The sequence below is a fragment of the Grammomys surdaster genome, unplaced genomic scaffold (assembly GCF_004785775.1).
Source record: "Grammomys surdaster isolate TR1022 unplaced genomic scaffold, NIH_TR_1.0 146, whole genome shotgun sequence".
NCBI classification, from domain to species: domain Eukaryota; kingdom Metazoa; phylum Chordata; class Mammalia; order Rodentia; family Muridae; genus Grammomys; species Grammomys surdaster.
The window spans coordinates 3,852,952-3,863,661 of NW_021604604.1; positions in this window are offsets into that span (position 1 = coordinate 3,852,952).

Below are 10,710 nucleotides of genomic sequence, written 5' to 3' on the forward strand. Positions count from 1 at the left end.
CAGCTGCTGAGGACAAGCTGAAGCAGTCCTATAGCCCTACACTTGAGATTAGAATGAAAACATTATATAATATTTCTGTGATTTTTAAAGAAACCCAAACTCCCAGATTCTCGCTACAGGATAGCCCTCTCATATTTGAATTGTATGATGTGGGTGGGTTCAGCTGTTTTCCTGACGCTCTGTACATTTCGCTCAAAGATCTGCCAGGTCCATGACCGTCTCGTTGGGACAGCAGCTCTGTGTGAGGCTCCTGCAGCACCACACGCACTCCTTGGCACACAGCGTGCCTAGTAAAGGTTTGCTGTGCAAGCTGGGCTGAGAGTCGGTCAATACATCCCACTCGGCTTTGCTTTTCACAAACGTCTCTTCTTCACCTCCTCATTCCTCTCCTGACAATGCAGTAAATTTAGTGTGGTCGTTTCTACTTCCCCATTGTGGTGATCAGACCGCAAGAGCCAGCACCAGAATGAGCACATCTTTAGAAGAGAGAGAGGGGCTGGGTCTTCCCTAGCTGGCTTGCAAGTGTTTGCCTTGAGCGGAACCCTTCATTGAATGATGTAACGGGGTGGATTTTCAAGTGCTGGACACCTCCCATGAACGGTTTCCACAAGCCCTGCTCCTTTCACAGGTGTGATCCCAGACTGACTCAGAACACCCTCCAAATCAAAGAGAGATTTGGGGGCAGTCTAATGACACATAGCTTTTTGAGATTTCACGGTGCTGCCTCTCTTCTGGCCCAGGGGGACTGGCCTGGGTCTGAATTCTGTGTTCAAACTACTGTTTCTGAAGTGGCTCATGATTTATCTGACAAGCTCTGTCATTTGGCTGTCGGTGACGGGTTTGTGAGGGAAGGCACACGGTGACTTCCCTTGCTTCCTTGGCATTTGGAATTTGACAGTGAATTTGCTCATGTATTTTCCCCTGGAAAATTTGCCTGGTGTTTCTGAACTGGGAGCCTCTGTTCTCTCAGGCCAGACTCTTTGGGGATTAACAAACTGACAGTGATCTTTGGCAGAGCTTTTCCACCTGCCTCAGCCTTGCAAGTCTAAGAGAACTAAACAGGACCTGAAACTACCCGGCCCTTTTCACCTTTGTGGTTGTTCCAAAGCAGTTGCAAATACTGACTAGAAATATACCCTGGGCAAGTATTGAGGTGGGATGCAAAGGTACATGTGGGATGTCCTGCCTCTAACATGGCACTGGCAAACAGTCGGTGCCCAAGAAATGCTTGCTACTTCTGTTTTCAAGAGAAAAACAACAAGGAACAACACCAACAGAGAGTCTATGGAGGCTGTGCTAAGTCCACAGAGAACAGTGTGACTGACCTGAGTCACCAAAGGTGCTGCCTGGAGGAGGGTCAGATGGGGCTGAGCCATGGGTAGAAGGTGGTACAGGCTAGTAAAGACTAGTGTTCAGAGCCTGCACCAGCCAGTTCACCATCATTTTAAAGAGTGATACATTCATACATAAACACTCAAGAGCAAGATAGCAATAACAAAAGCTGGCCTGGGGATGCAGTGCAATGGTAGAGTGTTGGCCTAGCATTTGCAAGGCCCAGAGTTCAATTTCCAGCAACCAGGAAGTATGTGTGTGTGTGTGTGTGTGTGTGTGTGTGTGTGTGTGTGTGTGAATAATAAGGTCCAAATCAGTAGTTTCAATCCAGGTGACAAAAAAGACCAGATTTCAGGTCACACCCTTGCTGTTTTGTTTTTACATTAGATTCCCCCGCCCCCAATTCTATCACCTTACTTCAATCTTATTACTTCCATATAGAACTTCTCAGGCATCTAACATGGACAAACTTGGATCTGGGCCAACTAGGGGCTTGTCTCAGTTCCACTATCACCAATAGAAAAGAGGCAAAACCTGTGAGGCTCCGCTTCCTGAAAGTTAAAGTGGAGCTGATGAGGCTTGTGCAGTGTCCAGGGAGGAGAAGTGTTTGCTGTGCCAGCATGGGGTCCTGAGTTCTGATCTATGGCACCCACTTAAACATGGGCTAAGTGCCTGCACCCCAGCACTGCAGGGTACAGTCTGAGGGTTCCTGGGGACTCACTGGCTAGCCAGTCTAGTGGAAACACCAAACTTCAAGTTCAGGGAGAGACCTTGTCTCAAGGGAATAAGACAGAGAGTGATGTCCCATGTCCTCCTCTATTGTCCTGTACTATCTGCATGATAATGATGTCACACACACACTCATGCACACATACACACACATGCACACTCACACATGCATATACACAGAAGTGCACACATGCATACAAGCATACATGCAGATACATGCACATATGTATACACACACATGCATACAAACACGTAAGAGCATATGTAGATATATTACATGCACACTCACACATGTGCATAGGCTCATACACATGCACACATGTACGCAATCGCACATGCAGACACACACACACACGAAAGAACAAGCTAATAACTCCCACCAGAACAGATTATTCAGAAGATGGAACCTTGGCTCAGAGCTGACATGTAGGGTATGCTCTGCTCGATGACAGCCATTTCTGCTTGGATGGCTGATTCCTCTGATTTAGCAAGCACAGGGTGACAGGCAGATGTTTCCTATGGTGGAGGCATACAACAGGCATGTGATAAATGTTCACTGAGTGAATGGCTGGATTAATTAAACAAGGTCTTTTCACTCCATTTAAAAGCTACCGTCTATGAAATCAATACTGCAGTTTTACAGCTTAGAGACACTGGAGGTTTATTATTTGCGGGGAAAGGGGGAAGTCCATAGTGCAGGATACTATAGTTTACTTGGCCTCCAAAAGATGAATTCTTGTGTTTTAGAGCAAAGACCAGCTGGTAAGCTCTTATATGTGAGAAGCTCAACCATAATCAAGAGAGTACAATTGCTATTCAAATTCAACCAATTGAGGCTTCTGCGTTCCAACTTGAAGTATTAAGATTTTGGTTGTTTTTCTCCTCCATTAAGGGCTTTTCTGAACCTTTGCCTAAGCAACAGTCTCCTACTTCACCCCGTCCAATCTTTCCGTTGGAAGGTGGCCAGGTGAAGCTTTAAAAATGGAAACCACAGGTTTGTTTAAAATAAATCCGCTTTCTTAGAAAGAAAGACTCACCACCCAGAAGCAAATGGCTTCCCGGCTCCTCTTCTCCCAAAAAGGAATTTGGAAGCTGGTTTAATATGTGCATGTTGAGATTTTTCAAAGACACTTTGAGCCCGGGGTAGAATGGCAGCTTGTTTGCACATTTTAAGGAGTGTCTGAGGGGAGACATCAACACTGAAGGGCCAAGGGTAAACAGAGTTTAGAATACACACACACACACACACACACACACACACGAAACTCACACAGGCATGCACACATGCATGCATGCACGCATGCACACTCACAGACAGCTGTTAAATGTGCTCCCGGACTGATGTCTTGGAATTCTGGGCACCATGTGGATTATATTAATTTCACAGCTCAAAGATATGCTATTTTCTGAAGCCAGCATGCTTTGAACTCCATAATGGTATCCACTGAGTATAAAATGTAACTGTACTAACTCACTTATATTTTTTAAGATTTATTTTCATTTTCTTTTATAGATATGAGCGTTTTGCCTGCATACATGTATTCACACTCCATGTGCATGTCTATGAAGGCCAGAAGAGGACATCAAATCACCTGAAACTGAAGTTACAGGTGGTTGTGAGCCACCATGTGGATGCTGGGAAGCAAACCCAGGCCCTTTGCAAGGGCAGCAGGTGCTTTAACCACTAAGCCATCTTTTCAGCACCCTCACGTACTTGCATTTTGAGAAGCTCTCCTCATATCCAGTGAGGGCACAATCAATCTGGGGATAAAGCTTTGGAAAGAGTGATGGACTCTGGGGTCATGAAGGACTTCTGCTGGCCGTCTCTTTGCTAGACTGCATAAGAGTGAACATAACACATGGGCATGATTTCTGGGCCCTGCTCTGCAAACATCTGCTTCTCCCCAACTTCTTTTTATAGGTAGAAACTTTCAAGATGGCCAAAGACACATTTCTCCAGCATTGGGAAAGAAAGGTCAGGGATTATTTGTGCAGAATGTTGACAACTACTGCCAACCCATGACTTGTCTAATTACTGGTATCACTCTCAGGAGCTCTGGAAAACTCAAGAGAACTTTGGCAGGGATGTGAGTGCATGCACACTAAGGAGAAGACAGGAATTCTACATGAGAAATCCTTCTCACTAGGTCATTTCTCCTGGGCCTTGAGAACTGGCTAATTTTAAGTCAACTTGACAGAGGCTAGAATCATCTCAGAGGAGGGAACCCCAATTGAGAAAATGCTTCCCTTGCCGGGCAGTGGTGGCTCACACCTTTAATCCCAGCACTTGGGAGGCAGAGGCAGGCAGATTTCTGAGTTCGAGGCCAGCCTGGTCTACAGAGTGAGTTCCAGAACAGCCAGGACTACCAGAGAAACCCTGTCTCGAAAAACAAAACAAAACAAACAAACAAACAAAGAGAAAATGCTTCCCGAAGATTGGTTGTCAACAAGCTTGTAGAGCATTTTCTTAATCACTGATTCATGTGAAAAGGCCCCGCCCACCATGGATAGGGCCACCACTGGTTATGTTGGATTCTATAAGAAGTCAGGTTGAACAAGCACCCCTCCAAGGCCTCCTCATTAGCTCTTGCCTCTAGGTCCCTGTGCTGTTTGAGTCCTCATCCTAACTTCAGTCAGTGATGGACTATAGATGTGTAGGTGTAAGCCAAATGAATCCTCTCCTTCCCAAGTTGCTTTGGTCATGGTGATTCATCACAGCAATAGTAAACGAAGCCAAGACTGTTAGATTAAGGCAAAACCTCTGAAACCCCTCTGGGAACGTGTTGTAAAAGACTGGATAAGGAAACTGAGGAGACAGCTAGTCAGAAAATACTTCCCCACAAGGACCTGACTTGGGTCCTAGCACCCATGTGAAGACTGATGTGGGGTTTTGCAGTTGTAACCTCAGGACCTGGAACACTGAAGCTTCCTAGTGGGCACCAAGTCCCAGTGAGAGAGACTGTCTCAAAAAGACCAAGATGGATGGGTTCCGAAGAAAGGCACTCAAGGTTGAACTCTGCCCGAGACACACACACACACACACACACACACACTCCACAGAAGGATCACATAGGAAGATTGTTTCCATAAAAATTTCAGGGCGTGTTTGTGTGTTTGTGCGAACGCACGCTAAAATACCTAACTGCAAGGCTTATTGTCAGAAAGTTTCACTTTAAATTTTAAAAGAAATGACTGACACGATTTTTTTTTTTCACCCTAGAAAGCCGTAATAGGTAGGGCAGAAAAGATCATGTAAAGTCCCCCAGAGGCTGTCTGGGAAACTACCTCACATATTACATTTTTATTTCTTTCCATTTTGGGAAAGTATAGGCATGAAAAGTACATCGGAGTTGACAAGAAAAATGTACCCTTTTCTCCAGGACCCGTGAGATGCACCATTGCCATGCTTTGCTTTAAAATGCTTTACAACCAAAGATGCCGAAACAAACGGGAGACATGTCTACACTGGGTTCTAGTAAATAAAATGTAAACTGTTGTTTCTACGGGGGAAAAATAGATAACACTCTTGGGCTCGCTTTAGCTTCATGGTTCTATTTATTTATAACTTCAATGCTTCAAAAAAAATGGCAAAATTATCCACCTGGCTTCAGCCAAGTTCAAGCCTGGCTTGTTAGCATTGATATAGACTTCTCTCTAATTAATTTCATAATTAGTGATTCTGATTAGTTTTGAAAAATAATCAAGTTGCCATTGAACTTAGCAGCCAGCACTGCAGAACTCAGCTTTTAGATTGTGAACCTACTTTTTAAATTGGAGCTTAACGGGCTAGAGAGAGGCTTCAGCGGTTAAGGACACTTGCTGATCTTCCAGAGGCCCTGAGTTCAATTCCCAGCAACCACAGCCATGGCAACGCCAGCTCCAGGGGGTTCTATGCCTGTATGCTCCTATACACATCCCCACATGTAGCCATCTATCTATACATAGTAACAAAGAATAAAAAATAAATCTCGAAAAAATGGAGGCTACAAATGTCACAAGGCCAACCACAGTGTAAGAGACTGATTCTAATCAGGGTAAAGGAAAAATATTATTATACATAAAATATCATGAAATCATTCAAATTCATTCAGAAAACACTAACAGATAAACGATCAGAATCTGTTCTCCACAATTCACATACAAGACAAATTCACAAACATCTGGAAAAAATCATATTGGTTCTTATTTGATCAAAGAAACATTTGTGTAGAACAAGCCCCAGAGGCAATTTTGTGCTTGCTACATATCAGCTTTTTAAAGTAATGACACAACCCAGTACGGCAAGGAAACGGTGAAACTAGATTTTCCTCCTTACTTTGAGAAAATCTATTCTCCATGGCTATGCCAGCACAAAGCACTGTGGTGGCCACAGGCAGAACCAGAAAGACTTGTTTCTACCCTGGAATTCCGTCAATAAGAGCTATGCGTACATATAACAGGCTCAGTGGCCAAAGGGCACGGTGCCTTGGAGCAGACGAGCAAGAGAGGTTCCTAAATGTGAGCTTGGCCACTTCCTGGGCCTGTCACCACCAGTCTGTGCCTCAGTTGCAGAATCTGTAAAAGGAGATTAATAAAACTACCCCCTGTGACCTTTGTTCTCCTTGTGTGAAATAATATGTGCCCTTAACTGTCTTAGGAGAGGGCCTGTGCGGAGTATGTAATGCTGGCAGCCTCCATTCTCACCACACATCAAAGACCAAAGACTGGCTTTTGAAGCAACTTAATTTTTCATTTTTAGAGACATAACTTATTTACTGTATTATGATAAGTCATCAAAAGGGTTGGCACAGCCATTTTCTTAATAATCTATAGAAATAATGAGATATTTATATAATAGGGTATTAAATAAAATAGCAAACAATATGCTTATTCTTACAAAAATGATTCACGTTTAAGTACATTGTTTGAGAACAAAAGTAGTCGTAAGAGAGTAGGTGGATCGGGGCTGATTGAACATTATTTTAATAATGGCGGGTTTCCATTTAATGAAGTGGTACACTAACATTGGGCCAGGCAAAAATTACTGCACACTCAAGCACATCCTCAGCATATTAAATAAGCCAAGTGCACTTCATAAAGCAGAAAAAAACTCAACTGCTTTCTTATTCATTCCCGTCTACTTAACTAAGAGTGTTTTTCCCTTACAAAGCCCTCTACTCTTATCAAACAAGCATTTTAGAAACTAACTCGTTCTGTTCGTGGCATAATGTTCCATATAGAAGCAAAGAGAAAATTCTTGGTATTGCTCTGAGAGGTATGGAAACATAAGACAGTGTTCTGATGAACCAGCTTAGTGAAATAAACTGGCTGTCTCCCAGTCTTCCTAACAACTGATTCAGGAAACAAGACATACCTTTTAGGAAATATTATAGAGGAAATGTTACAAATAACCTGTCAATTCTGCACTGGATTTCAGTTTCTAACGGGTCAAAAGGAGCCAATCAAATCCATAACTCAAGGTAATTGGGGGAAGAAGTCAGGAAAAGAGCCCAAAGCGCTGGACTTGGTGCTGTGCATGCAAAAGACAACTTTTCATTTATTTTGTTTTTCTGCACCCATTTCCTGGAAAAGATAGCATGCTCTATCTAACTTCGTAGGGGTGGGAAGAATTAACGAAGCAATGTGTATTAAAAAAAAAGAAAAGAAAAAGAAAAATAGTGTTACAGAATAATATACTAAAAACAGCATGCTGTTTGTTGTTGTTCATCAAGAGGGAACCTCACTGAAGAAAATGCCTTCACCAGATTGGCCTGTAGACAAGTCTGTGATCATTTTCTTGATTAGTAATTGGTGTGAGAAGTCCCAGACCACAGTGGGTGGTGTCACCCCTAGGCAGGTGGTCCTCCTGGTTTGTATGAGGAAGATAACTGAGCAAGCCATGAGGAACAAGCCGTGAAGAACAAGTCATTAAGCAGCATTCCCCCATTGGCCTCTTCTGGAGGGCGTGAGTTGAGTTCTATGCCTTGAATTCCTGTCCCGACTTCTTTTCATGATGAACTGTTAGGATGAAATAAACTTCTCTTCCTCATTTTGCTTTTGGTCATGGTGTTTATCACATCAATGGAAAGCAAACTTGAATTAAATGGATTCAGAGGATTAAAGAAAATACATACGTGCTTTACAAATTTTTTGAACAGAAACAAGGCGTATGTCGGAACAGCAATCATCACTCTCAGTGTCTCCGTCCCCAGTGCTTTTTGGTTTTCTTTCGGTTTCAGGATGTTCCTGTCTACTTTCTTCTTGTTTGTTAAGATATGCTTATACCTCGCCCTTTCCTCTGGTTTAGCTAACCCAATTGATGTAAAGATATTAAATGCTAAATGACTGGGAGTTCGTAAGCCCTGTGTTTGGGTCACCCAGCCAGATTCTGTATGGAAACTCTGTGGGACATGTTTGGGTGACCTGCTGCTCAGACACTACTCAAGGAATCCAAGATCTCATGTTACAGGAAGAAACAAAAGGGAAAAAAAATTCCTGAAAGGTGTTCTCATGTTCAGATAATACAAACCTTCATCACGAGTGAAGTTCCTTGGACTCTGGCTACAACTTTGCTGAAACTGGTTTCCTCTATTTGACGGCTTGTGCTAGTTCACAAGTGTGGAAACCAGTCAAATCCTGATTGTATTGCTTTTCAATATTAAGGAATGTCTCTGAGCCTCCATTTCTCCCCCTTTAAAAAAAAAAAAAAAAGATTATCAGGACTGAAGAGATGACTCACCAGTTAAGAACAGGTAGGTACTCCTCTTACAGAGGACTCCCGTTTGGTTCCCCATATCCATATCAGGCAACTCAAAGCTGCCTGTAACTCCAGCTCCAGGAGATCTGACCTCTGGCCTCCAGCACATCTGTAGTCACAAGCACAAACTCATATGCACATGCAAATGATTAAAAATAAAAATAAACCTAAATATATATTATAAAGGTTGGCCATTAAAAACTCCATAGGGTTAAACTGAGTGACTCCACGTGGGCTGTTCAGCACGGTGCCATGTATGCAGCAAGCATGCCTGTCTACTGCCAAGTAAGCTCACTCTGCTGAACAGAAGCTGATGACTCCTTGTCATGTATATCTAAGTAGTTTGCAAAATTGTTCAACTTTCCAGTTACTTATTAGGCCCTGCTCTTTCTATCAAAGGACGCCCACTTCCTTCAACTACAGTCTCCTGCCTCATTCCAGAACTGTTCATGACAGCAGGCTGAGGACATGGGACATTATAAGCAGCATATAGGAAAACCTAATCCAAAGTCAGACTATATTAACTCTCTCAGTTCCCAAGCTTGTCATCTTAAGCCTATACCAGGTGTGAGGCGTTGATGAGTGTTGGTTTTCAGACCGTGAATGGAGGTTATATCTTTCTTGCTCTTTGTACTATATAAATGCAGGCATTGTGACAAGCCCAAGACAAGTAAATGTATACATGTATACATAACACACTCTGAATCTTCTCCGTGAAGCCAGGCCAATTGCCTGGGCCTATATTCAGTCAGCCACCTTTGAGAGATGCAGTGTAGATCTCAGAGTAAAGCCGTCAGTCCTGAAACTGACAGTGGTTTCCAGCCTGTCCTTTACTTTACAGTGGGGCCCAGGTTCCACCTATCTCTGAAAGCAATCCCTCGCTTCCTCTGGCCTCTGCTTCATCTGTCTGTTCGAGTTAAAAGTAGTAGTTACAAGACAGCAAAAGTTGGTTCTACCTGAAGTCCCACAATGATAGAGGTATTGCAAAGCCTGGAGGCAGCAAGAGTTCTTACTTGGTCCAGTTCTCCATGTTTCCACAAAGCCAAGCCCAGCCAGGCCCAGCCAGCCCACGGTAGACAAAGCAGCTTTCTGGGACCTCTTCTAGTATTGCATCATCTTGGGGTGAGTCTGGGATCTCAGAATTCAAATAACAGCTTTCCCAGTCTTTTACTGCCAGGGAAGATGAGTTGTGGGTAGGGTTTCTCAGAGACAAGTACAAGCTGGCCCACGACTTTGATTTTTATCAAGTTAAAAAATGTAATATAAAATGCCAAGGGGACAGGCAGATGTGTGAGTATATATGTGGGTGAGTATCAGAAAGAGAAAAAGTGTGTGTGTGAGAGAGAGCTCAGGACTATCATTAATGGAGAAATATTCTTAACACTTCTCTCAGCCGTGTGTAACTATTCTTGGTTGAAATAAAAGACCGATCGAGAAAAGCCTAGAAAACTCCCGCTAGGTTTCCAGCTGCCAGTTCTGTGGTTTTTAGAGAACAAGAGGCTTTTGTGGCTGCCCACTCTCATTATTCCCGCCTCCACTCACTCCAGCTGAAGAAGCAAGCGGGATGGAGAGCAAGAGTTCTCCACAAGGCTCTGTCCTGATTCGAAAAAAGGCAGCACGAGCCCAAAATCCCTTTAGAGGAGACTGAAACACATTCTCATACTGCTGCTCCGAGTCACTTGACATCTTTCCTGAGCATCTGTAAAATGGCAAAGTGTAGGATAGTAATTTTTTAAAGGCTGCTTGCCCGCTGAAGCTGAAATGACCATCGCTGCCCCCCACATCTGTCTTGCTCCACCCACATCTGTCTTGCTCCACCCACATCTGTCTTGCTCCACCCACATCTGTCTTGCTCCACCCACATCTGTCTTGCTCCACCCACATCCGTCTTGCTCCACCCACATCCGTCTTGC